This window comes from Ambystoma mexicanum, chromosome 2p, assembly GCF_040938575.1.
Source record: "Ambystoma mexicanum isolate Mex_15411 chromosome 2p, UKY_AmexF1_1, whole genome shotgun sequence".
In the NCBI taxonomy this organism is placed as follows: Eukaryota; Metazoa; Chordata; class Amphibia; order Caudata; family Ambystomatidae; genus Ambystoma; species Ambystoma mexicanum.
Window position 1 is genome coordinate 1302354872 of NC_090923.1, and position 27385 is coordinate 1302382256.

The 27385-nt window shown below is 48.1% G+C and overlaps 1 protein-coding gene across 3 annotated transcripts in view; it reads right to left on the reverse strand.

Moving 5' to 3' along the window:
- CCZ1 (CCZ1 homolog, vacuolar protein trafficking and biogenesis associated) overlaps positions 1–27385 on the reverse strand; it is a 732451-nt gene that overhangs the window by 270962 nt on the left and 434104 nt on the right. The window lies entirely within an intron of this gene.

Here is a 27385-nt window from a genome sequence, read left to right on the forward strand (position 1 = left end):
TCCATATTGATCTAAAACTCCAAACAATCAGAATTCAGCAAGCGAGGCAGTTATGCAACCCCAACTCTACACCACCACGCGCTGCTCATACTCTTACACACCAACTGCAACTGCCATGGCATATGTTGTGAGGGATGCATGGGCTAAGGTTGAGAATGCTTCTGTGATGTCAATCTATATCTTATGTAAGGTCATCTGCAAGTGATGCCATGTATAAGGATACAGGCAGTGTATGAGGGGATCGGGGAGGTGACAGGCAGGCCTCCCACTTTGCTGCAGTTTCCCGATTGCTATTTAACTATTTTTTTTCTTTTGCCTTCTTACTGACTATGTCCACATGTCGGCCTCCCCCCCCCACCCCGGGTGGTAGAGCGTCCGGGGCATGGCTATGCCCATGTCTTCTGTGTAGTGCACCCTACCAGGCCGTGCACTAACTCTACCAGAACCATTCACAGGGAAAGACCTGAGGCCATTACATCCTTTCCCGACAACCCTCGGTTTTCCTCCAGAATTCCGTTAATATTAACAAATGTGAAATGCCATTCATTCACATTATGTCGGTATAATGCCAGCATCCCTGCGCACCTATATCTGAAAAGGCAAATTTGATGATTTTGAGTTTTGCAGTCTAACCAGTTTTTCAGTTACTTTCAATGTTCTTTTTTGTCATAGTCTCGAATTCTATACTTCAAGTGTAACCATAACTTTACATCAGGTTAGGTTTTCTGTACATTTTATTGTTTTTTATTGATAGCATGTGAATAGTGTGCAGGTGAAATGGCACTACATATGCCTGTACGACCTTCAGGGCATTGCGGGCAACCATTCCGGTACTGCAGCAATGTCATGGCATGCAGTAATGCCTTGGGAGTGGTGCACCCATGGCTTGAACTGTGGCCATGCCTTACTGCACTACCCCGCCTGTGCTACTCGCAAGGCATGCATGACCTGTGATCATGCCCTTCGGGAATTGCGGCCATGACATGCCCAGGCTTCAGGGGCACTGCCAGCAGTACCCGCTCAGTTCCAATATCACGGCCTGCACTATCCATGGGGCACAGCGCCTGACTTCAAGCCCGGGTGGTAGAGCGTCCGGGGCATGGCTATGCCCATGTCTTCTGTGTAGTGCACCCTACCAGGCCGTGCACTAACTCTACCAGAACCATTCACAGGGAAAGACCTGAGGCCATGCCCCGTGAGTGGTGTGAATGGGGAATCCACTTCTGCTATGCCCTGGGGGCACAAATACTGTTGGCATCATCTTCAAGGCATGGGCTACGGATACAATACGTCTGCCTGCACTTCCAATAGGGCATGGCCTGTGGTTAAGCGTTGTGGGCTGGAGGCTCGTGGGATGGCCTGCCATCATGCCCTGGGTGCACTACACACAGGACTCGCCTCGGCCATATCCGGTGGTAGTGTGCTAGGAGGCATCCTACCATTGCCTGTACAAGCCGGGGAGCATGGCCAAAGGCACAGCCTATGGTAGGGACCTCAGTGCATTGACGTTACCAACATAACCTATAGGGTATGGCCTGTTCTTATGTCTGGTGGATAGGGCACTCAGGGTGTGGCTACAGTCATAACTTGCCCTTAGGGCAGGACGTGAGGTCATACCCTGCTTGGGGCATTGCCTGTGGGCATGGCCTGGGTGTATTGCTGCTGTCTGCACTCTGCACAGGTTATCGCCTGCAGCCATGCCCCATCAGTAGTGTGTTGGGGCATGGCAATACTACTGCCTGCACTATACACAGGACAAATATTGTGACCACGACTCATAGTAATGTTCCCAAGGCATGCCCTGTGTGTAGCGCAAACGTGACATAGACTGATCTGCAGCCAAGCCCCAAGTTCCACACTGCTGCATGCAGTACCACAGGCGATGACCCCGGTGCATTATGGTTGCCTGAACTACCCGCAGGTTACGGAAAGTCTATATCGCGCCTTGAAAGACTTGTCTATAGGCGTGATATAAATAAAATATATCATATCATACTACATATCGAATATGGCCCGTGATAATTTCATGGGTTGGTACTCTTGTTCAGAGGAGAATTGCCTAGCATTTCGGTGCTGGACTGCCCCAGGGCAGGACAAAGACTGATATGTTTAGGATATTTCTTCTCTGTGAAAGATAGTGAGCTAAAGACTCTGGGTAAGTCTCTCGTAACCAGGACTAATGTCTGGCAGAGGGACCCCGAGGATCCCCCTTGTTAATTTGCAAAACCTCTAACTACACTAACTGCAGTAGGCATGTACTGGAACTACTAGGTGCCTGGGCCCAGGAGGTTCGGTGGGCAGGACCAATAACATAATTAGGGTCTGAAGACCTGGTGTCAATTGCTCATGGTGCTTGCTGAGGCAGGAACAATCCAGGTGTTCCAGCAGCAAAGGTACATTTACGGAGTTGGATTGGGTCTGGTTAAGCAGCCTTTGGGGTCTCAGGTCATTGTGCAAAGATCCCCACGTGCAGACAGGACCATGACAAGTCAATCCCAGCAATGAAGAACCCTGTGATTATGACCAACTAGGCAGAGGGCATTGCAGCAACGACAGCAGCAAACGCATATGGAAGAGGACTCCGCAAACAGGCCAAGGAAGTACAGGGAGGAACACATTATCCAGCCAGGAAGCATGAAATTAGCCTACGATGAAGACAGCTGAAGGAGGCAATCCAAAATGGAGCAGCAGCCGCCACTTGAAGTTTCATGCCAGCACATTTGATAGAGGTTCCCAGCTTGAGAAACTAGGGCCAGAAGGAGCTTTGGGCAGCATCAGGAGATGCAAGATTGGCAAGCTCTTGCAGTGAAGGCCAGATGATCCTGCAATGGATGCTGGAGAGTCGTTAAGACCTGGTGTAGCTGTTACCAGTCTACCAACTTACCCTTGAACCAAATGTGGTGCCAGGGTAAAACTCTGCTGTCCCTTTATGCACATGGACAGGTGAAGACAGCACAGCTAGAAAAATGTTGCAGCTGCAGGGGGACATCAGTAGAAGTCCCTTTGCCTGCTAAAAGAAAGTAAAAAGACCTTAGAAGTGAGCAAAAGGTTTAGGCGACAAAGACAACAAAAGGAATCCAAAATTGGCATTCTGCCCTAACATTGATCACTTGCACTATTCTCAAATACACGCGAGAGCCCACACAATGGCTTCCCCCCCTTTTCTCTTCCCATCATAAATGTCCACAAGAATGTTTTGGTGTGTTGCTAACATGCAGTTTCATAGTTCATGATATATGGAGGGCACACACACACGCTAGAAGGCAAGATTTTCTTTTAAAGCAACTGCTGACTGATCCATGTTCAGCACAATATTAACACGCAAAAAATTCCCCATGAAAGTTTGTGTTAAAAACCCAATTTGTCCCCCCTTTATAACGTTGCCCCTGCGTTAACATTCTGCACCCCACACAAACCTGTATATCAAAATCAGAAGCATTACCCAACTGCTGCGTATCAGAGGCTATGTTTTACCGTCATTACAGTTGTATCCAATATAAAATATTTGTGTTGCAATAATCCGAGACCATGAAACCAAGAGACCATGCAGTGAATGTATCTTTGACATATCTGACAATTGTGCATGTAATTTGCATGTGACTGCATGTTATTCGGTGAGCATGTGTTCTGCTTGTAAAGAATAGCAGAACCCTGAACTGTAGACAGTTATAATACCAATTCCTCCTCATGCGCTGCAACCCATAGAATACAGTTGAGTCCCACACAGAATTTGGTCCAGCTGTCACTTGATCACTGACATAGCAATCATCTCTACACTTGACCACAATGTACTGCATGATTTTTTGTATTGTTTTAAAGTAGTAATCACTGCTAGTAACTGAATTCTAATTACTTTTCGCCTTCAATGTAATGCCCTTTTTATTTTCATGTTTGCACAGACTACAGTCTTTCGAAGGACCTTCATCCACCACAGCGCATTGAAGCCATAACAAATCCAGTGGGTGCTAAACAAATATCAAATAACATAACTTGTAGGGGATAGAGCTTGATGTGGATACAATGCTTGTCAATAATTGCATTCAAAGTGATCCAAATGCTGTTTCTGAATGTCTGAAGTGTATTGTATACATAACGAATATAGAGTACGGCCTACCCAATCAGACAGTGCTGCACTAGAAGCTTTTGTAACAAGGCATCAATAATGGCATGCACAAAAAAACCTAGCTGTACACGTTTTATTTTTTTCTCATAAAGGTTCTTAAGGTTTTGACCGCTACAAGATACTGGTTACCTCCCTGGGTTAATGCCCAGGACACTCATATGCCTTGGTTCCTCCCAGAGTAAGTACCCAGGACCCTACTTTGGCTTGGTTTCTCCCCGACGGAGTTCCGGGGACACTTGTGTGGCTTGTTTTCACCCTGGCGTGGTGTCCAGGACATGCCCCTGGCTTGTTTTTACCCTGAGTAAGTGCCCAGGGCACTATTGTAGTTTGTTTTCTCCTAGGGTTAGTGACCATAGCACTACTACTATGGCTTGTTTTCTCCCTGGGTTAGTGCCCAGGACACTGGCTTGTTCTCTCCCTGTATATGTGCCTGGGCACTCTTGTAGCTTTTCTCCCTGGGTTTGTGCCCGTGACACTATTCTGGCTTGTTTTCTCCCAAGGTTAGTGCCCAGGACACTCTTCCGGCTGGACTCTTCTTTCCCTGGGCAGGACCTTAGCCTTTCCTTCTTCTGGACTAGTGGCTCAGCTTTTCATTTCAATGCTTTCTCTTTAGGGAGGTGTTGATCACCTCAAACCATTTTCTAGGTATCCTCACTGGCGTGTTTTGTAGTACATATAGTAGCCTGGAAAGACCAAGCATTTTAAGTAAGTTGACTCTCCCCAACAGTGTAATTGGCAAGGTGGTTCAATGCTTAGCATCCTCTTGTAGTCTACAAATTAACAGGTCTAGGTTCCTCTCCAGAAATCTTGTATCTTCCCTATGTACTGGTATTCCGAGGTTTTTAAACCCTTCCTTGTCTCTTTGCAGGGGACATCCAATCAGTATTGCACACTCTTCTCCTTGCACCTTCCCAACTGATTTAAAGTCCACAGTACTACCCAAATGCACTCAGTGTTTGTTATTCTTGGGCCAGATCTCTCTGTGTTCCCCGTATTTATGAGACGGTCGTCTGCATATAGGGAGACCTTGTCCTCCCATTTTCCTGCCCATCTAAACCCTCTGATCAATGGGTCCAGTATGATTCGCTCCACCAGAGTTACTATTGGCGTGAGAAATAATAGGGGTGACAGTGGTCAGCCCTGCTGAGTGCCCCTTTGTAGCGGGAATGTGTGGGATATATAATCGTTGACTCTCATCCGGGCCAGTGGCTGTGTATAAAGACGTTTGACCAATTTAAGGAAATTGGCTCTCAGGCCCACCTTTTCCATTGCAGCCCACAGAAAACACCACCCCACAGACACCACCCCACGGAGACAAAGACCTTTTCTGATTTTAAAGTCATCACAGTGTGAGGCCACTCAAGTGTTTTTGACAGTGCTAGGGCATTGTGGAGCCTTCTCAAGTTCATTCTTGTAGCCCTCACGGGCACGAACCACATTGGTCCGAATGTATTAGCCCGACTATAACACTCATCAATCTGCTTGCCAACACCTAGGCCTCCACAGTTGGCAGTAAAATCGGTCGGTACGATGAGCACTTGTCAGAGAGTTTTTCCTGTTTGTGTATGACCACAATTGTTGCCATTCTCCCGTCTCTAGCAAGTATCACTTTTTCCCGACTCTCCTTAAACATAGCCAGCATCGGTTGCCCCCCCTTATCTCCCATGGGCTACCAGAATTCTACTGAGAATCCGTTCGGTACAAGGGTTTTCCCCAGTTGCAAGCTGTACCTCCTCTAAAGTTAATCCTTTCTCTAACTCCTGTCGCAATTGCTCATTTAGCGACGGCAGAGTAATTCCCTCCAGGTATCTTGTTATCTCTATTGCTAAGGGGCCTAGTATCTCCCTGTATAAATCCAGATAATGATCAGTGAATGCCTGTGCAATCTTGTCCACCTCCAAACTTATTTCCCCCCTCCCGTTACATATATTCCTCACCCATCATGATCCCTCTTCTCTCCTCCCCAACCAGTCCAGCAGCCAGCCCCCTTTATCTATCAGCCCATGCATTTCTCACTTTCCTAGCCCAGTATGCCTTGCGGGCCTCATCGTTCCCAACCGTTTTTTGTAATGACCCTTTAGACCCAATAGTTCTCATGATCACATGCCATTTTTCTGTTTCGGCTACATCTTCCTCCATCGCCTTTAGTTTTATCTGTCTCTCCCATCCATGCTTCCCTATCACCGCCTGCGCCTTTCCCCTTATCACAATTTTGTACAGTTCCAATAATATACTATACTATCGCTATTGACCATGCCCCTTCTCAGTTCAATGTATTCCCCTGTCCCTTGCAACAACTCCTTCTGTATGTCATCGATCCCCCAATAATATGCGTCAAGCCTCCATTCCCCTGGCCTGGTCTGTCCTGCTCCTTTTATTTGTATGTATAGTGGGGCGTGGTCTGAGAGACCCCTTGCCAAATATCCGGCTTCTGTCCCCCTCCTAACCAGTGTGCAGGGAACCTGTGGGTAGTCCAATCGGGAAATCGAGTCATGAGCTCCCGAACGGAATAAGTACTGTTGCTGCTTCAGCCGTCTCTCAACCCTGTCTCCTTCAGAAAGTTGGATAATTTTGTAGGTGCCTCCCCGGGGGAACCCTGTGACCATCTGTCCCTTCCTCTATCGAGGACATTAGTAAAGTCCCCTCTCACTATAGTTAGGTCCGCCCCATGTTCTGCCAGCAACTCCTGAATTATCTCCAGCATATCGGACTGCAGTGGTGGAGGTGTCTACACATTAATTATCAAGACTGTCTCCCCCATAATTCTCCGGTTAGCTCTATGTAGCGTCCACCCCTATCTTGTACTACTTTGTTTAGCTGAAATGGAATGGATTTGCGAATTAAAATTGCTACTCCCTCAAGCCCCTGCGATAGCAAGCATGTTCCACCACTGTGTATAAAAGACATATTCTTAAACTTGGCTTGACTTGCTCCAAATACATATCCCTGTTCTTCTTTACCCAGAGTGCCCCTTTCCCCGTGAAAGTCTGCATTCTCTGTGTATTTCACTAAAGCGGTCAGCTGTTCTGAATAGTTTTTGTGTTCTTTTAGTTTAATTAAAGTCTTACTTGTATAGACGTTTGATTGGACATTTCTTTCATTTCGGTGCTAACAGTACTATTGTTGATTTCAGATCCTCCTGAAAAGTATAACCTGCCCTTAGCCCATTCTACCTTAAGCGGCAAAGGAGGTATACAATTCTTGCTATGCCTGTTTCACCTTTATGATTGAGATCTCTGCTTTTCTAGTTAGGAGTAAGGGGCTGAGCAGTAGCCCAGAAGCTCCAATCGTCCCTTTCCCCCTGCGGGGAAGTAGCAATGTTGTCAGTCACAGACATTTTTAAAGTCAACACAAATAGACATTGCTACAGCGGTATCCTATGAATGAAGAGCTAATGGCCTAAAAATCAAGAAAGGAACTGCATGCCAACAGGTGCAGAGTCATAGGTTGCCCAAAGGGAATCTTACCAGCTTCCAGATTGGCCAATCCACCTCGGTTCAAAAGAACTCCTGTAATGCTTAAGAACATTGCAACATTAATACATATGTATGTAAGTCACTGCCAACTAGCTGCAAAATGGGCAATATATTATTTTTTCTTGAGTACCTGATCTCAACACAAAGAATCCTAGCGCAGGCCAGTGGACCACATACACAAGTCATTTTCTCTTATTGACTCGACTCCTCCATTTTCTCCCGAGGCCTGGTTGTAGCTTATGCCTCCTATCTCTCCCCATTAACTGTCTTGCTAAGTTCATCCTCTCCAAGAACTGCCACAGGTCTCAGCTCTTTCTGATCAATAAACAGATTCATCAAGGAAGAGTGAATAGTTGTATTAAACCGCAAATACTATCAGAATTTCGACTGAACTATGATCTTGCCGGCATTTGAGCTACTGACATTACTTTTAGAAGATGCAGCAAGGCTACATATAGTGGTGCAGTCATTTGGTTATTGTAAATAAGTACAGCAACATTTTTAACCGTTCCACTTCTTTGAAGTATAGATTTCAAAATGTAACTTATTTTTAGGTCCAGTAAATGTCCAACAAAAAGGTGCCCTTTTACATTTAATGTGACATTTAAAAAAGAAAATCTGTGCATATTTTATAAAGAACGTGAAAGTAGAATAAGCCATTTGAGCCAAGTCGCAAATGCCACAGCACCACCCAGTAGCCATCACTGGACGTCCACCTACAGTTCAGAGAAACACGAGCAAAGCATTATGGGTATGCAAATTAGCCAAAATACAAGCCCTTTGTTGTAGAAAAGTGTCCGTCTTATTTGTCGTGTTATTTTATCCACAGCTTCTTCAACCTAAGGCAGACAGTTCAAGGCTGCAGACAACTGCATACCAGTTGACCCTTATAAGGGATCATCAGGGCTGTATAGTCTGACACCCTTGTGGTTGCAGCATGGGCCATGTGCAGCAGATACAGCTAACGTTTGGTGGACTTAAAAAGGCTCGACAAAACTCTTCTCCCTGAAATGTGAAAGTAGAATAAGCCAAGTCACACATGCCACATCGCTTGAAGTTCACTGTCAGTTTAGAGAACATAAAGTATATTGAAGAATAAAACGGATCTTCTTTTCAACATTCGCACAATTATCTATGATCCATTATGGCATTCCAAACACAACATTTAGACCTGGTAATGGGATTTCCCCAGCTATATGTACATGTGCCTTTTAACTTCCATTTTACAGTTCAACAAAAATGCACTTTGAAGTGGTGCAAATGAAGTACTATCTACAGACATGTCGATGCCACTAAATAGGCCCTACCCCTGCTCAAGCACAAACCTTGCATACATCTGACCCGGTGTGTCTCGCCCCCACTGCAAATCCGCCCCCCCCCCCCAACATTTCAGCTGTGGTTACTCCATGGACGCTGGCGGAAACATATGTCGAGCAAGTCCCAAAGGGCTAAAAGCAAAACAAGAAGTGGGTCATTAAGGTAAGCTGCTGTGGTACCAAAATCAAAGCCTGGCTAATGGCACCTTAACGAATACGCCCCAAAATGTACAAGGGGCAGGGTCTTCTGTTTCACACACATACATCCATCCATGCGGGAAGCCATGAAACCGAATCTTCTCGATTTGAATCCTGTGGGTGACTTCGCGGTGACCTCACCCCAGTGTTCGAGAAGGGAATGGCCAGTACAGCCATTCTCAAGTGAAACTGAATGCCAAGAGCAGCTGTGCCACGTCAATAAACACCCTAAAACCGAACACAGCTGAGGGGGCGAGGGCCGGTTAGAATTACTTTGGTTTTGCAAACTTGAAACTTCTTTTTCAGAATGCAGTCTCTTGTGTTTTGAGTCTGCACCCAAGACCAGAATGACTTAAAAAGGAGTTTAGTTTTCTGGAGCACACAGCACTACCACACTCAACGATGTGGGAGGGCGCTTGGCTCTTAATTACAACATGACAACACTTAACTGTATATTGATCAAGGGAATTTTCGGAAGACTCGTTTTTGCGTTTGCTCATAACCTGGGCATTTGTCCATTAGCTATGCCACTTGTATCAAACATTTTTCATTTTGCAAGCCCCTTTCCTTTCCCCTCCAGTAAGATGCTGCATGAGACATTTCCTTTAGTTTGGCATAACAAGGCCGCAGATTTATTTTTACATATACACAACCACTGCAAACAGGTATTGAAAATAGCTCCAAAAGTGTGGCGACTGCTCCTCGTCCTGCTTCCCCCTTTACCTCCATGTCCATTGCAGGCACAACTCCCCCAAGGCCTTCGAGTCTGAGAACCGCCTGCCCCTGCCGGTCTTTGCGGACTGGGGGAGCGTCGTTTGTTGGGGGGAAGTTGAGCCCCAATTGCTACCGCCAGACACCCCCGCCGTTTAGGCTCCCAGGAGGCGCTGTCTAGAGTGGGCGAAGCCCCTTCCGGTTTAGCAATGGCTCATTCGGAGTCTTTGTCTTATCATAGGCTGCCACAACCCGCCTTGTCATCCTGCGACAACAACGTCCGGGTTCCGCCATAACTGTAGGGTGGGAGGGTGGGAAAACGAAATCTTCTGAATTTGGCGGGTGCCCAGCTGCTGGAAGAGCTGAAAGTGCTCCTGTGCCGGGGGCCCGCTGCTTATGTATCCCAAGCTCCTCCCCTTTTTTTGTTGCCCTTCGCGGGCTTCCGAGGGCTTTTGGCGCCCTTTCTTTTGTTGGCCTTGCCGCCCTCTCCCCAGCCCCTGTGGGGGGAGGGACGAGAGAGCGGAAAGGAGGAAGGCCCCTGCCCCGGTTATCGGGGTGCCTCCTCCATTCTCTTCGCTCCCGCTCGTCACCTTCACATTTTCATCAAATTACAACATTCAAAATGTGGGACATATAGACTCGAACTATTGTGAAACTGTCCAACCCTGATCAATTTGATACCCATACACAGCAGAGTAGCACATAAACCTTGATTGATACAGAAGAAGCACAAAATCACAGTACCTGCTCGTTTCATTGGTTGCTGGTTCAAACAGTGTTTCAATTTTATTAGCACCCGGGAGGTGCGATTCAACCAATCAGGATCCTCAGAATGTGGGCAATAGCCAATGAAATTGCTATGCAGTTCCAGACTACCTGAAGGACTTGGTGCACCCTTCTTGTCTAGTGAGTCCAATATTATTGATGATTTATACTGCACTTACTGCCATGGGGGCTCAAATCTGTACACTCCCGTGTCCGCCCTCCCGCATTGATGTGGGGGCGGCCCTCGTTTGGGCTGAGAACTTAGGAAGTGACGTTGGGGTTAAGGAGGAGGCGGAAACGCGGGCAGTGCAGGTTGGAACTTTATTAAAGAAGGCCGCACATTGCCCTGCTCTGCGTCCGAGTCTTTATTCTCACCAGAGGTGAGGCAGGGTTGCATTAAGTACGCTCGGAGGTCCTGAGCGTCTTCTACACCACAATGGCCACAAAGGGCCAACTGAACCCTGTGTGTGCGGCCCCCCCTCATGAATGGCTTGTGTGGCTGTTAAACACACATGGCATCAGACAGCTACACCTGTGAACAGTATAGAGGGCCTGGAGGATGCTGTCGGGCAATATCAACGCGCGTCAGCGCGCCTCCTCCCGGAAGGCCAGCCCCTACCCCAGGCTAAGGAACGGCCTCCAGTCGCTGCTGCACACGACCACGAGAAGGTAGTAAAACCCCTCCCTGCTCCCAAAGGACATAACTGTACCAACGACAAGCCCCCAAGCCCCCCAGCACTTGTGGACCGCTGGGACACATCAGCAGTGATCACCAGCACTGCAGACTCCTCCCCATGAGGAGATCCCTGCCCCACCCAGAAATCCAGTGAAAAAAGGGGGAAGGAAAGTAGGCCAAAGTGGCCAAGGCCAAAGGGTGAAGAGTCTCTGAGGGCACAAGGCCCCGGGCAGCCACCAACCACGCACAATACAAGAAAAGGAGACCGCCAATCGGCACAAAGCACAGGCCCACTTGCAGTCCCAGTAGACATCCACCATGTCGGATCAGGATGTCTCATCTACGACAGCAGAGGGCATGTAAGGATGTGCAGCATGACCCGCTAGCCCATCCGGGGGTGCCTCACAAGTACTACACGTGCCACATTCCTTTGACTTATGAGATACCAGCAACCTGGGACACTGATGGGCAATCTGGCTAAGGGATAAGTCGGACTATAAGGCTCACGGACGTCGCACGTCTAAAGAAAACGCGGTCTATGGCAGTAGGAACGGCCGTAAGAGACACTGCAGGTGAACTACTCAATCTGGAGACAGCTTCATACCGAAACCTACACGAGAAGCTGCCAGAGTACCTGGCACCCCACACCAACATAGATTATGAGAGGCACATCTTTCATACGACACGGCTGGACAAAGGACAGTCCCTCAACAATTTCGTCATGAGGCTCTGCATAAAACTAAAATATTGCGAATTCCACTGGTATTCAAATGAAGAGGCCTTACGATCACAGATCATAGCTGGCTGTGAGTCGCAAACTTTTCGAAAAAGAAGCTACTACAAAAACAGCGGTCGCTGGAGGATATCTTGGTTTCAGCTCGAATGGAGGCAGTGGTAGAATCGCAACGACAAACTGGGCAAGATTCCATACAGCACAAGCCCCAGAAAAAGATGCCATCAACAAACTATTTACCATGCCGATTCAACCAAGCAGACAACCAGAAGCCATGTGCTTCTGATGTGGATACGAATATCCCCATACGTGTGAATGCCCAGCCCTGGGGCAAGAATGTGCCACCTGCGGGTGGCAACAACTACTTCCGGGCTGTCTGTAAAAAGGCACTGGTCACCACACCTAGCAGGCGAGCCCTCAAAGAACGATGGATATGATATGGCATTTATAAAGCGCCTATACACAAGGAGAAACACACGGGTAAGTCCCCCAGGAAATAAACATGACAGTGAACCCAAAAGTTAAAGGCGAGAAAAACAGGAATACAGAAACTTATGCTCGAGACGACCGTCGGCCTCCCGACAGCTCCAGGCGCAGCGGAAGGAGAAGTTTTGTCTGGAACATAGAGATGAGGTCGAGTAGCAATTTCCCCCTCGTCAGGAGAAGATCAACAGAAGAAGGGCTATGTATGGGCTCTAAACAACAGCACAGCCACCCAACACAGCCCAGTCCTCACGTAACATGTCAACGACACCGCACTAGAGTTCCTCATCGACATAGGGGCGACAGTCACTATAATCATTGAGGAGGCCTACAACGCACTCGCCCGGGCCCCAAAGCTCAAAATGTCAACAATCGACATCTACCCGTACGGGTCTACCACGGCCCTTCCATGCAAGGGCATTATATATGCATGGTGCACTCACAAGGCCCATACTGTAAAGATCCCGCTACACGTCCTAAAGACAGAAGTCAATAGTGGCTGCATACTCCGCTTCAGGACGGCGGTCAAAATGGGGCAAGTACACATCCTGTACCAGTTAATGGCTCACAAGTACTTTGCCAACCCTGATGACATTGAGGCGGCATTGCTGAATCTGTTGAAGGGACTCGGAAAATTGAAATACCGGAAGATACAGCTGTATTTCAACATCGAGGTTCGACCAGTGGCCCAGCACTACCGGGGTATACCTGTCAATATACAGTGGTCAGTGAAGGAAGAGATAGACAAACTCCTACAACAGCAAGTAATCAAACCAGTCACAGGCCCCACACAGTGGGTTTCACCCATAGTCCCGGTGCCCAAGAAATCCCTGGACCATTCCACAAGACTATGCATAGACATTGTATTGTATTGTATTTTGTGATTTATATAGCGCTCTTTCCCCACTTGTGTGGTCTCAATGCGCTTTAATGCAGAGGGTCAACAAAGCGATAAGTGCGAGAAAGACACCAATCACTGAGGATCACCAACATGATACACTTGCTGTATGAGCAAATTTATTCACCAAATTGGAACTCAAGAAAGAGTATCACTAAATCGAGATTGCAAGCGAGTCTCGATACATCACCACTCTCGTTACACACCTCAGGCTGTTTCCATATAAACGGCTTAGTTTTGGCATCTCGTCGGCCGCTGAGATATTTCAGGAGGAAATTCATAAGGTCATTCAGCACATACCCAACTGCCTCATTTATTCAGATGACGTCCTCGTGTTCCGGAAATCCAAAGAAGAGCACGACGTGGCCCTGCACAGGGTGTGCTCAGCATTCGAAGCTGCGGGCCTAACCCTCAACAAATCCAAATGTGAGTTTGGCAAAGGCTCCCTTCGATTCTTCGGCCATATCTTTTCCGGGAGAGGAATGCGGCCTGACCCAAACAAGGTGGAGGCACTCAACAAGGCACAACCTCCTCAAACAACATCTGAACTGTGCTCCTTTTTGGGTCTCACAAGTTATTGCCCAAGATACCTCAAGGATTACGCCACTGTCAGCAACCCCCTCCGACTACTCACCTGCAAAGACCAACCTTTAGAATGGTCAAGAGGCTGTCAGATGGCTTTTGAAACTATCCGCAACATTGCCCGCGCAGAGGACATGGCATACTTTGATGCAGAAAGAAAGACAGAGGTAATAGTGGATGCAAGCCCCGCCGGGCTCGGTACCATACTGACACAGCGAGACCCTGCCGACCTGTCCAACATATTCATAGTTGCCTATACCAGCAGGAGCCTCACGACCACAGAACAGGCATATTCTCAGGTTGAGAAAGAGAGCCTGGCGGTCGTGTGTGCTTGTGAGTATCTCCACCTGTTCTTATATGGAAAGACATTCATAGTCATAACGACCATCAAGCTCTCCTGATGATCTATGGAGACCCAAAGGCCAGAATGCCCCCCAGAATAGCCTGATGGGGCCTGCGACTACAGGATTTTAATTTTACATCGTACTTCGCACCGGCAAGGAAGAAAACCCAGTGGATTATCTGTCTAGTCACCCGGCAGGCCCGGCACAAGTGAGGCCATCCATTGCAGATGGGTACATCAATTACGTTGTCCACAATCTACAGCCACTTCCAGTGGACTGGGCCGACCTTGCAGCTGCATCCGAACAGGACCACGCCCTCACCATCGTTACTCACTGCATCAAGTCAGAAAATACCTCCCATCTGGAACATCAGGCCAGAAACGAGAGTGAGTCTGTACAGGACGACATTAGATGCATGGCCCTGGTGAAGGATAAACTGTCCGTCGTGGATGAACAGATTGTCCTGAAAGGCTGCAAGGTGGTCATACCGGAGCCACAACGAGGAATCATAGTCAGGCTGGCACATGAAGGCCACCGAGGGGTGGTATCCACAAAGCGCCTCCATTGACAAAAGGTGTGGTCCCCCAAACTGGACGCTATGGTAGAGGAAATAGTCAGCGTGTGCCCAACATGCTCCCAGGTGGCACAGCCTCCACACCCCAACCCTTTACCTGAAAATGTCTGGGAAGAATTAGCGGTGGATTTCTTCAGTCCTCTTCGCAACAGCACATATGTGCTCATGCTGATGGACGAGCACTCATGTTTTCCAGATGCCCAGCTGGTCGAGAGCACATCGGCCACGTGCGTGATCCCTGCTCTGGACGAAATGCTGTCGATATATGGGATCCCAAAAATCATAAAGTCCGACAATGGTCCACCATTAGCCAGTCAGGACTTACAAAACTTTGCAAGATACATGCAGTTCCAGCAGAGAAAGATACCACCACGCTGGCCACAATCTAACAGCATAGTCGAGAGATTCAGGGCTAGCGTTAAGATGACACTGCAAATAGCCACCATCCTCAACAAACCCTTCAAACAAGCACTATAACAGCTGCTGCGTGAATACCGCCACAAGCCGCACAGCACCACAGTGGTTTGCGCCTTGGATCTAGTGTTTCACAGACACATCAAGACGAGACTACCTGATGGACCTGCACAGCCCCGTCAACACCGCTTGAACAGCATGTGAGAGACAAAGATCAGGAAGAGAAGAGCAAAATGAAAGAGCAAGCGGACACCAGACGACAAGCCAAAGAATGCATCGTTGAACCTAGAGACCAGGTGCTGGTACGCCATCCTAAGGGTCGGAACGAAGACTCCACATTTGCACCTGAACCCTTAGTCGTGACCAACAGGAAGGGCACAATGATCACAACCAGTGGGGACATGCAACAGTCCATAACGAGGAACTCGTCACATTTCAAAAAGGTCACGATAATACCAGCACTCAGGTGGGAGCAGCTGCACGACAGTCAAGAAGAGAAGCACTCGGATGAGTCATATCACGGGGACAGTGAACAGTCTGAAGAAGATATCAGTAGCGAGAGGGAGCCCACGTCCGCATCGATGACACGTCTCCCCATGAGGCCTCAGAGATGTCACATGAAGCCCCAGAGACTGATCGAGGAGATGGGCTGTCAAACTGTGAGTGATCTGTTACATTAAAAAGGGGGTAGATGTCATTTCGGCCAGGAATTTAGGAAGTGACGTTGGGAGTTACGAAGGGGGGTGGAAACACTGGCAGTTTGGGTTGGAAGTTTATTAAAGAAGTTTGCACGTTACCCCGCTCTGTGTCCGAGACTTTATTCTCACCGGAAGGGAGGCAGGGTTGTATTAAGGACGCTCGGAGGTCCCGAGCCTCTTTTACACCACATTCCGTAGATCTAAATCTCTGATGGCAGTTGGCAGCTTCCCTTTCTCCATCCTAGTCCAAAGTTACACACTTGCTTTCCACCTTCTTATATGCAGCTTAAGAGCGTCTCTCTGTAGTTGCTCATAGTCATTGAAAGAGGACTTACTTTACAATACCCCACAGCAATCTAATTTCTTTGGGTGGCAGACATCTTTCAGCGTTTATTTGCCATCAGCCTTTGCTGTATACCTTTCTGTGCAGTTCTGTGATTGCGTTTTATGTATATAAACTGAGCATAGCACCCACAGGGTCAGCCGGGGTGCTAATGGCCTTCATGCTGTCGGGTAGGAAACGAGAGGCCTAAAAATGATGCCAAGACTATTTACCTGTCTTAGAGCTTTTATAGGATTATAGACACAGGCAAGCTAATAAGGGGCTGCTGGGCCAAAAGGAAACATGACGGAACTAACAACCCCGTAAACTTGTGCTTCCTCTTGCAAGTCCCTTCCTAATGAGCTGCAGTTGCCAGGAGTTCTGGCTCTGGTGTGCAAGTCCCAGTCTGTAGAAAAGCAGTGAGATTACATCTCCTTCCTCTGCTTTAATGGGACGGTTCTTTGGGTTACCAAACCTTCCTTGGCTCTTCTGGCATGTCCCATGTCTCGCCAACTGGGGGTGCCAGGCCCCCTTTAGCTCTTGGGTTCAGGTCCTGGTCCTTAGTGGCCAGGGTGGGTGTGCCTACTGCCTCAACTCTGTTGTTTCTGGCATAGAGGGTTCCCAAACCCTCTTCTTTCATTTCCTATCGATGAATGCTTTCTGGGGACCAGCGCCCAGTGGCTTGTCAGGCCTTGCAAATTCTTAAAAATCCCACTAGACCTGCAGGGCGAGTTCCTTAGTTTACACACTCAACCTTAGAGAAATGCATTTGCCCCAAGGTGACTGGTGACAAAATATTTACCAGCGGTTTTTGTAAAATGGTGAATGTTGCCATAAGCGCACTTCATATTTGGTGCAATGCTGTCAAGCATTGTAATTGGTTATTTATACCACGCTTAATTTCTAAGCACAAACCCGGGGATCGAACCTGTGTTGCTCTGAGTCGTCTTGCTTCCAAGGCGAGCACATGGTCCCTGAGCTATCCTCCCAGCACCATGCACAGTGAAACTTTTATGTGCCATTTACTGCAAACAGTGCGTTTGCAGTAAATGGAAAATATGTTTCTAACATCCCCATACTCGCCAGCAAGGTCGAGTATCATGCAAATGGTACTCACCCTTCATAAAAACTACTCACCAAAGCTAATGGGCAAGTAGATTTTAGGAGCCCTGCTAGTACCAGCCCAAACAAGATCTAGTGCTGTTGAATTGCTGTCATCAGTGGCAGCATAAGCTAGAGAATGAGAACTTGTGATCACTTGGGCTACCCATGAAGACCTTAACCCCTTCTCTTCTCTAAACTGCAGTTACTCTCCCTGGCCCCCTTCTCTTTCCTCCTCCCACAGTTTGGGACTGCCTAGAACCCATGTCCCACCAAAACGTGCCTACTCTGGCTGACTAGGCCCCAATGCTACCCTTGGGGTTCCTGTTCCTTCCTCTTTGTAGGTCTCCCTCCACCACCTATGTCATTCGACCTTGATGGTATAATAGGCTCCATCTCACTTTCTCTCTCTAGAGCTGCCTCCTTTTATTTATTTATTGTACATTTGTAAGGCGCTAATACAACAAGTAAATTGTGTGTTCAATGCGCCCACAGGGGAACAGGGAGGGGACATGAGACTGAAACAAATAAACAATGAGAGATAGAGGCAGACCTACTAGGCCTTGTGAGCATTCAGAACGTGCAAGTGCAGAGATAAAGGGAATAGGGAGTGGGGGAGGGAAGGGGGTAAGTGCTTGTTTTAGCAAGAGGGAAGTGTTGTGATTGAGTAGCTTTAAGTGCATAGGTGGAGGACAATAAATAAGTAAGCGCAGGCCTATGGTGACATAGGCCAGTGGGTGCCAAGGCTAAGTAATGGGGGGAGAGGGTGGGGTTGGAGGCTGTGGGTGATTAGGTAAGGAGGTCCAAGGCCTGGGAGGGGACATAGGGGTTTCTGGTCACCAATCTCAGCAACTGTGGGAATTTAGCAGAGGAGGGAGGGAAGGAAGAGGTGAAAAGGAGAGTCTTTAGGAGCTTCCAGAATTTGAGGAGGTCTGGCTCAAGATGAAGAGGAAGAAGGAGACTGCTCCATAGGAGGAAGCCTGCTGAGGAAAGAGATCAGCTACCAGCTCGCTGTTTAGCGAAGCGCTTAACACACTGAGAGTTGGTGCCACAGAAGCACAAATATCTGGAGGGAGAACATTTAGTGAGAGCAAGTTGCAGATAGCATGGTCCCCGGCCCCAGGCAGCCTTGTGTATGATGCAAGGGGATTCGAATTTGATCCTTGCAACAACCGGGAGCCAATGGAGAGTCTTTAGGGTTGGATAAGTCCTGCAACCCTTATTCTGGATTAGTTGGCGAAATTATAGGGTAGAAGAGGGTAGATTAAGGAAAATGCTATTGCAGTAGTCTAGCGCAGAGAGAACCAGAGTTTCAGAGACGTTGAGCCTCTGGGGGGAAGTGAGGAAAGGAAGAATTTAAAGTGGGACTTCTTGGCAAGGTCTTGAATTTGAGGGATGAAGGAGAGAGTCAAAGATAACTCCAAGGTTTCTTGCCTCAGATGAAGGATAATGGGGAGAGCCCATAGAGAATGGCCAGAGTGAGGGACAGAAAGAGGGATCAGGGGTTCCAATAGAAGGATCTCGGTCTTGCTCGCATTAAGGCAGAGATCATTGGAAGTACACCAGGCCTGAAAGGCAGATAGGCAGTCAGGAATGCTGGAGGAAGTAAGAAGAGGATCAGAGGGAATTTTGAAGCAGAGTTGTGTGTCATCTGCATAACACTGGAAGTATGGGGAGACATTGGAAATGAGGTGTGCAAGCGGAGCAAGGTAGCTGTTAAAGAGCCAGAGAGAAAGGTTGGAGCCCTGAGGGTCGCCGCAGTTGGAGATGGAGGTGGGGGAGGAGAAAGCCCAGAATAACCTGAGACGTACAGTCACTGAGGAAGGTGGTCAGCCTGTCCAGTGCCGATCCAAGATTCCTATGGTATCGTGGAGCCATTTCATTCCTTGTGTAACCTCCTCTGTCTGTATTCATCCGTCCTACCCTCTTATCATTACAGTCTTCCTCTCCACTATGGAGAGGAAGACTGCATTGATAAAAGAGACTCCATCTGCTTAAACCCATCCATTCCTCCTCCAAAAGTAATCTCCTCCAACTAACCTCTCACCACCACCTCGTCCAGCTGTAATCACATATCCCCTATCAACCACCCCATCAACTATTACCTCTTCTTCAAGAGGTAGTTTTCCTTCCCTCTGGCAACCATCTCCAGCTATCACCTCTTCCTTCTCCAGATCTAATCTTCTCCACCAAATCTCCTCTGCTAACCACCTCCAACTATCCACTCCTCCTTCTCCAGATGTTATCTCTTCCACCTCTTTTGCTCAACCACCTCCCTCCAGCCTTCTCCTTCATTCCTGCCACCTTCCAGTTCTCATCTGTTTTACACGCTTGAGCCTCCTCTTCCCCCTCCTCTGCTGTTTCTTCCCACTCTCTCCACAATCCCCCCGCTACTACAACCCACAAGGCAGGTCTGGGCTGTTTGGATATTTTACAGGATTTTGTCTCCCCTCAGGTGGGACTAGGTTTGAGGGTCAGAAGCGGTCAACCTAAGATAGTTGATGGTTGCAATTAGTTAGGTTTCTTACCACCTTGTAGGTCAGAATGAAACTGAGGGGGCCAGCCTAAAGTTATATCCACTGTGGTGGCCATAATCGATTTTCCCAGTTTACCGCTTGGGTGGAGAGAAGGTGGGAGCAGGATATTTGAAGTCTAGGAGTAACTGACTCCCTGAGTTGTCTGGGTTGCCCCTCAGGCTGATCTTTTCATGGACGGTGTAGGCAAGTCTGCAGTTGGGTCTGGATTGATTGTGCAGCTGAAGGAGCTGTGAGAAACCTGAAGGTGTCATACTCGCTATGCCCGGGGATCTGTCATCCAGGTGGCCAGGACACCGCCATCGCTATTGAATCCAGTTCCTGGGGGTGGACCAGTTCAGGAGGATTACCTGGGTGAGGAATCTTCAGGGAGTGGAAGCTGGACACCCTAGGATGAGACGCGGTACCCCCTTCCTTATGACACCTTTTCCTCATCCTACTCCGCAGGATATGTAGAAACGTATCCCGCCCTTTCTCGACACAAACACTTTCTCACAGACCGATTACCATGAAAGATAACAGACTAACACCAGAGCCGTATACCTCACATGTCCCAACACAAGGGTCAGGCAGAGTCAGGAAAATGCCGATTATTACACACACCTGACTTCCCTTCTGTTTCCCCATAGAGATAAAAGGCGCAGCGGCGGCAAGTGGCAGTCCTGCAGCTTGCTATCATCACTTCAGTCTTTCTTCAGTCTTTCTACAGTGCTAGCTTCTACTGAGAGGCGTGTTTTCAGCCACTTACTATAAAAACTAATTGTCTCCGCGGAGCGGACGCGGAGTGGCGGCGAGTGGCAGTCCTGCAGCTTGCTATCATCACTTCAGTCTTTCTACAGTGCTAGCTTCTACTGAGAGGCGTGTTTTCAGCCACTTACTATAAAAACTCATTGTCTCCGCGGAGCGGACGCGGAGTGGCGGCGAGTGGCAGTCCTGCAGTCATGCCAGGCAAGCCGGCTAAGCCTGCAAGGACGGCCACTCCACCAACCACACCAGTCAATCAAGTGGTCGACTTGGGCCGCTGTTTGAGAAGCTCAACGGCCACTACAAGAAGCACAGCACCAGTTTTCACAGACTTCTTCGTCACCCAGAATCAGCCCTGCACTTCTTCCACCTCTAAGAACACACACCAACGTTCCCTAAAAGGTGCAGCGATCATAATCTCTGCACTACCTAAAACACCAACCCCACTTTCTCGAGAAAAGAGAACACCAGTACGACCTTCCAGTCGTCCCCTGCCCTCGCCCGAGGCCATACCTCCGCCCTCTGAGGCGTTGATTGAGGCTCCGCTTTTCGACGACGTCCATCCACCTTCAAGCCAAAGCCCGGAACCAGCTGCGACGCCTGCCCGCGCGCAGCCTCCTTCAGTCGAGACCGGAGCTCCGCCGTCACCCGGAGGGGAGATGGCGTTGAGACCTCTGGACGGACTGACGGGCGCTCGCGCCGGTACGGATGCCGTGGCCGAGACGTCCGTAGCGGCCACCTCCGCCCAGAAGGGGAGCGGGCCCTCGTTTGCAACGGACTCAATGGTTGGGGGCCTTCAAACCGCGCCTCCAGAACTACAGCTACACGAAGCAGAGTGCAACACGGCTTCCCAGGAGGGAGCACAGTTCCAAGCGCCGCCCCCCACCGTACTAACGGTAACAGCCCAGATTCACAAAAGTGCAATGCAAGCCTCAATACAAGAGGCTAACTCACAGCCTCTACTTGCTGCCGAATTGAAATCTCCATCACTCGCCATTCCAGACGGCAAAGGTACACAGTTCAAAAACAGAAAAAGAAAACATCAAACCCATCGACGAAGCAAGCGACCAATACTAACCGCGGTGAAACAAATAAGAAAAGCAGATTGGCTTTAACAAAAACCTCTATAAAGACAACAAAGAAACATCAACAACCATTAAACCTTTTAACAGACTTTTTTCTCAAGCACCCAAAGGTCCTCCAAGGAATACGTCAAGAATTGACCGACGAGGAAATCCTAGAAGCGGCCAGCGAATGCTCCCCTCCTACCAAACAACGTAGACTGAGCCGGCAACACCAACCCTCTTTGTTGTCTAATCCTAAAGGAACAGACAGCCCTACGCAACCCCAAACCAAGGAAAAGGGGCCATGCGCAGACATACTCTCAGCTGCAACCGTTGCACTAACAACTGCTCCACAGTCCACGGGCCTAGCCCCCAACAACGCACCCGACATAATGCCTGACAAAGCGCCTGGGCGCACAAATAACACTGCCACTACCACGGACGCCCTGGTCTCAGAGCGGGTAGATAGTGAAATACTGCCCAACAACGAGAGTGAATCTGCCCCCCCAGACTCGAGGGAACCGGAAAGAGAGCTTCACGAGACATCCTTAAACTACTCTACGGTTTGTCAAAGCTTAACCCTCACCGGTGGAAGTCCATTGACTTCCCAAACCCTACCTCAGGATTTAATTTCTAAAGAAATCCACATCCCTACAGTCGTGGAGTTAACCAACAAGAACGAACCAGCGAAAACGTCCCTTCCTGAGGCATGGGACCCCCACAACAGAACAAACAAACCTCCAATCGACAGCCTACGGAACAAGACGTCCTTTCAACCACCTAAACCAAATCCCCCACTTGAGAGAACCTTAGACTCTTTCTACTCAAACCTCAACAACTACAACACTCAAAGAAGACTCTCGCTTGACCACCCAACCAGATCACTAAATACAGATTCCACCCCCACCCGCCTATTATCCCCTTCACGAAACCGTTATTCTTCTCAAAGTTCCACAGCCTTAAAAGATCCCCCGCCTAAAAAACTCGACATGTGTACCCTGATGTCGGCCCTGACAATCGCCCTCGCCCCCTTTACCAAACTTTACGAGACAATCGGAGACACCCTGAAAGACCAAATCTCAATCCAGGCGGCAATGTCAACCAAACTGACTTTCCTTGAAGGGTACATAATGGCCCTAAACCCGAAACAAAAGCAGGAGTACACCTCCAGATCTCAACCACCGACATCACCCACAGTCACAGGAAAGGATAGCACAACTGTAGTGGTCTCGCGGCCAAATCATACCCTGCAAAAAACTACAGCAACTCAAACAACAGCATTAATTGACCTAACTATCACGTCCAACTCACTAATTAGGACTGAAAAACCTACAATAGACCCCTCAAGGAGCACTACACGACCTACGACAGCTCCAACCTTCAAACCAGTATTTCTATTCCAGGCCCCGACCAGAGGGAAACTCTCACCATCAGTAAAACTCCCGAAGACTCAATCTCCCTCAACATCCAGACCCGAAGCAAAGCAAAGGCCGATACGCGAAGAAAACGACCCTACCAACCCCTCGCCAAAAGGGGCCCAGGCATCTTTAGACCAAGAAGACCTGATGAACTTAACACAGCACTTAACAGAGAGGTTGACACTCAACTCAATGAACGAAACCTACATACCAGACCCAGCCACGTCGCCTACTTACAAATACACGAGGCTTAATCCAGAAGACTCTGATTCCGATTCGCCATTTCTCACCCTGGCGAACCGTAGAAAGTCAGCCATCAGGAGACAGGAAGACATGAAAAAGCACTCTTCTCCTTACCCTAACTACAACTCTAATAAAAGATCCTCTCATCAACAGAGATAAGCTAGAAAAAGTGGAAACCGTCCGAGCAACTCGAAAGAACATCACGAAGGCACCAAACGCTCTACCCTTGATCCTGTTCGACTACCAAACCACCCGCAAAGACCCATAAACAGATTTCCTACAAACAACAGAACTATCAGAGATCCTTCACAAAAAAGACCTCAAATTAGATGGATCCTCAAGCTAGCGCAAATTCAAGAAAACCGAGACAGAGTAACTCTGAATAGAAGAGGAGTCATCGACCTCTTCAGCTATATCCCAAAACTACGCGCAGTCAAATCTGCGGATATTCGAATAGTAGATCCAAGCCACATTCACCACAAGGCGATTTCCCACCTATACATCTCCTGCTCGTCTACGAACAAATTACTCAGATCAGCGGCTGAAGACTTGTTAACACTGGGCTACTGCCTAAGAGAATCGACAAGGAAAATAAAAACACTTAAAAATGAGGCGCCGACGCTTATTGCAAACTCCTCTAAGAGAGAACTTGAATCAAAGCAATCTAGTCAACACCAACATCGTCTTACAAAAAACGACCAAGAGAACCATCCACGGGAAGAACCTGCCAACCCGACCACTCATAAAGTGCATTTGATGCCACCCATAAAACAAATTGCCCACTTGACCACGTTAGGCGGCCATTCTTCAAACACGCAGCTCCCCCATGCTCCTCAAAGAGACAAGTCTAAACAACGACAAACGGTCGATCCAATGAAAATCCAAAAGACGGTACAAAACGAGCTCTACTCTAACGTGGCCAAACCCACTCCAGCCTCCACCCTCGAGACAGTATGGTCATGGCTTCCTAAGGCCCTGAAGCCCCGGCGGATAAAATAGCCATCAAAACCCAAGCCCTACCGAGACATCACCAAAGACACGCACAGCTTGACGAGCGACCGTATAAAGTTGTGCTCATGGAACACCAGAGGTTTTCACCATTTATTCTCCCAGAGCTCCGTAAACTGGCACGAATATGATATTATCTGCCTTCAAGAGACTTGGCTCCTTCAACCACCGACTATAGACGGGTATGTGACCAACACAGTCGCGGCCAAGAAAGGTTCAACAGGCAGACCAACCGCCGGCCTACTTGTAGCGATTCGATCTTGCCGAGGCCTAACGAACATAGAAAAACTAAAAGAGTCTGACAATACGTTAATGATGAAGCTAAACTGGTCCCCGACTGCAGAGACCCTTCCAACTAAACCAAAGCCGATGATCATCATTACAGTATATTGGAACCCGGCCACGACAAACACCTCTAAATTCATCAAAGAAATGGAACAAGACATTGATTGGATTCTTCTAAAACATCAAGTAGACCACATACTTATATGTGGTGACCTCAACATTAAGTGTCACAACCCCGAAAATCCCCCCGCTGGCAATCCGAAAGGCCCTTCCACCGACCTAAGGGCGTCCAAATGGCAGAAGTTAATGGAAGCCAGAGCCTTCTCAAACCTCGATCATACCTTCCACGACCCAAAGAGATATCCATCTTGGGAGAGAGCCAACTCAAAATCAACAATTGACTATATCTTCGTCTCTCGGCCGCTGCTAAATTTAATAACATCATTCAACGTCCAAAGAACAGAGGAGAGTGACCACAACCTTCTAGAAACCACCTGGGTCTCGATATCTCCAAACAACATCTCGATGCCAACCAGCCTCGAGTTAACAACGCAAGGCACAAGATTGAAAATGACCAAAAAAGCAATAACCTCCTTAACTGCTGCCTACAAAGACCTCACCCCACGAAATCAGCAGTCGACGACTGACTATACTCCGCTGTTGACAGTATATAGAGTTCCACGTGGAAAGACCAGCCAGAACCCTCCTCAACGGTCTCACACCTTTGACAAACTAATACAAGAAAAAAAGAAAGAGTTAAGGAGAATCAAAAGACTTGCCCTAAAAAGAAAAGACCCCGCAACGCAATCAGCCGTCCCTATAGCTGTTAAAGCCTACAAAAACTGGCTGAGAGGCCATCGACACAACTTATACCAACAAGACGCTGAAAACATCCTCACGGCAATAAACGGCAATCACGAGAGAGACTTTTGGGCCCTCATTCATTCAGCGTCCCCAGGCACCCTCCCTGATCAATTAAACGGGATTGCGGCCTCAGTTTGGGAGACCCACTTCGAAGCTCTATTCAAAGAAACAGACCCCGTTCAGGGCAAAACAATCGAAACCAACTCGCCATGGATAGACATTACTGACCAGGAAGAAATCCAAATACAAATAAAGAAGCTAAAACCCTCCCGTCTCCTGGCCCAGACGGAATAACAAACCTAGATCTAAAAACCCATCCTGAAGCGTGGTCCCAGCTTCTGAGCATCATCTTTGCCCGTTGTGTAGCATCTAGATCCATACCTCCATCATGGACCAAAGCGAACATTGTTCCAATTTACAAAAAAGGAAATAGGGCCGACCCAGCCAACTACCGCCCTATAGCCCTCCTGGACTGAATAGGCAAACTATTCGGATCCCTTCTCTTACAGCACTTCACTAAGTGGGCCAACAACACCCCCTGTCATGATAACCTCCAAACAGGCTTTAAGAAGAACCTGGGCACGAACGCCAACATCTTGATACTAAATACGCTGAAAAACAAGATTCTTGAAGGCAAACCCGCACTTTACATCACGTTCGTAGACCTAACCCAGGCCTTTGACAAAGTGGATCGCGCTAGACTATGGCAGAAATTAACGACCTGGAAATGCCCACCCGAGATTCTGAACCCAATCAAAGCTTTACATTCTGGTACATCAATGAGGGTGAGGTTAAACCAACAAGGGTCACTTTCGTGAGAGATAAAAACATCTAGAGGCGTTAAGCAAGGTTGCCCGCTAGCTCCTGCATTATTCTGGACTTATCTAGGCGACTTTCAAGACTTTGGGAAACAAATCCGTTCATTCCCTCCAAAGCTAGGAGGTACCCAGATTAGCCGCCTGCTGTATGCCGACGACCTCATTCTATTAGACCATACCCCTATAGGTCTCCAACGGCAACTAAACAACCTACAAAGGTACATGACGGAAAACAACTTAGAAATCAATGAGTCCAAAACTAAAATAATGAAGTTCCAAAAAACATCTAAGAAAACAGAAAAACTCCATCTCTACCTTGGCTCTACTCGAATCGAAATGGTCTCTAGCTTTAAATACCTGGGAGCCACGTTTGATTCATCCTTAAAGGACAAAGCAATGCAAGAATCCCTCATTGACAAAGTCAAGAGGTTATCTACACAGGGAAAGGCAATCGACCTCAAATTCGGTCGCTACTCCTTAATCCCCGTAAGAGACTTCTACAAAAAGAAGGTGATTCCCTCGGTCACTTATGGAACTGACGCCATGCTTAACCTTCCGACAGAGTTATGGCCAAAACTGGAAGCCCTGTTCTGGAGGAAAATTCTTGGCCTCCCTAAATCAACCCCAATAGCTTCGATTAGGAGAGAATTAGGCCTCCTATCTCTGGGAACCTCCGTCGCACTGAACAGAGTCCAACTATACAGGAAATGTATAACGCCTGGGTCGCCCCACGCTTATCAACTGATAAACCAGGAACTTGAATTGAAATCGTGCAACTCACTCCAGAAATGGGAATCAAATATGCACAATCTTCTATATCTGGCTGAAAGTAGCAAAGAAGAACTGATAACCAACCCTACCAAAACCTTGAAAAAAATAAAAGAGTGGGACTGGATACAAACTATAGAAACCGCTAACAAATATAAGCTCACCAGCCACCTTCCCCCTTTTTTCAACAAGCTGGACTCACTGCAAACTTATCTCAAACTCTTT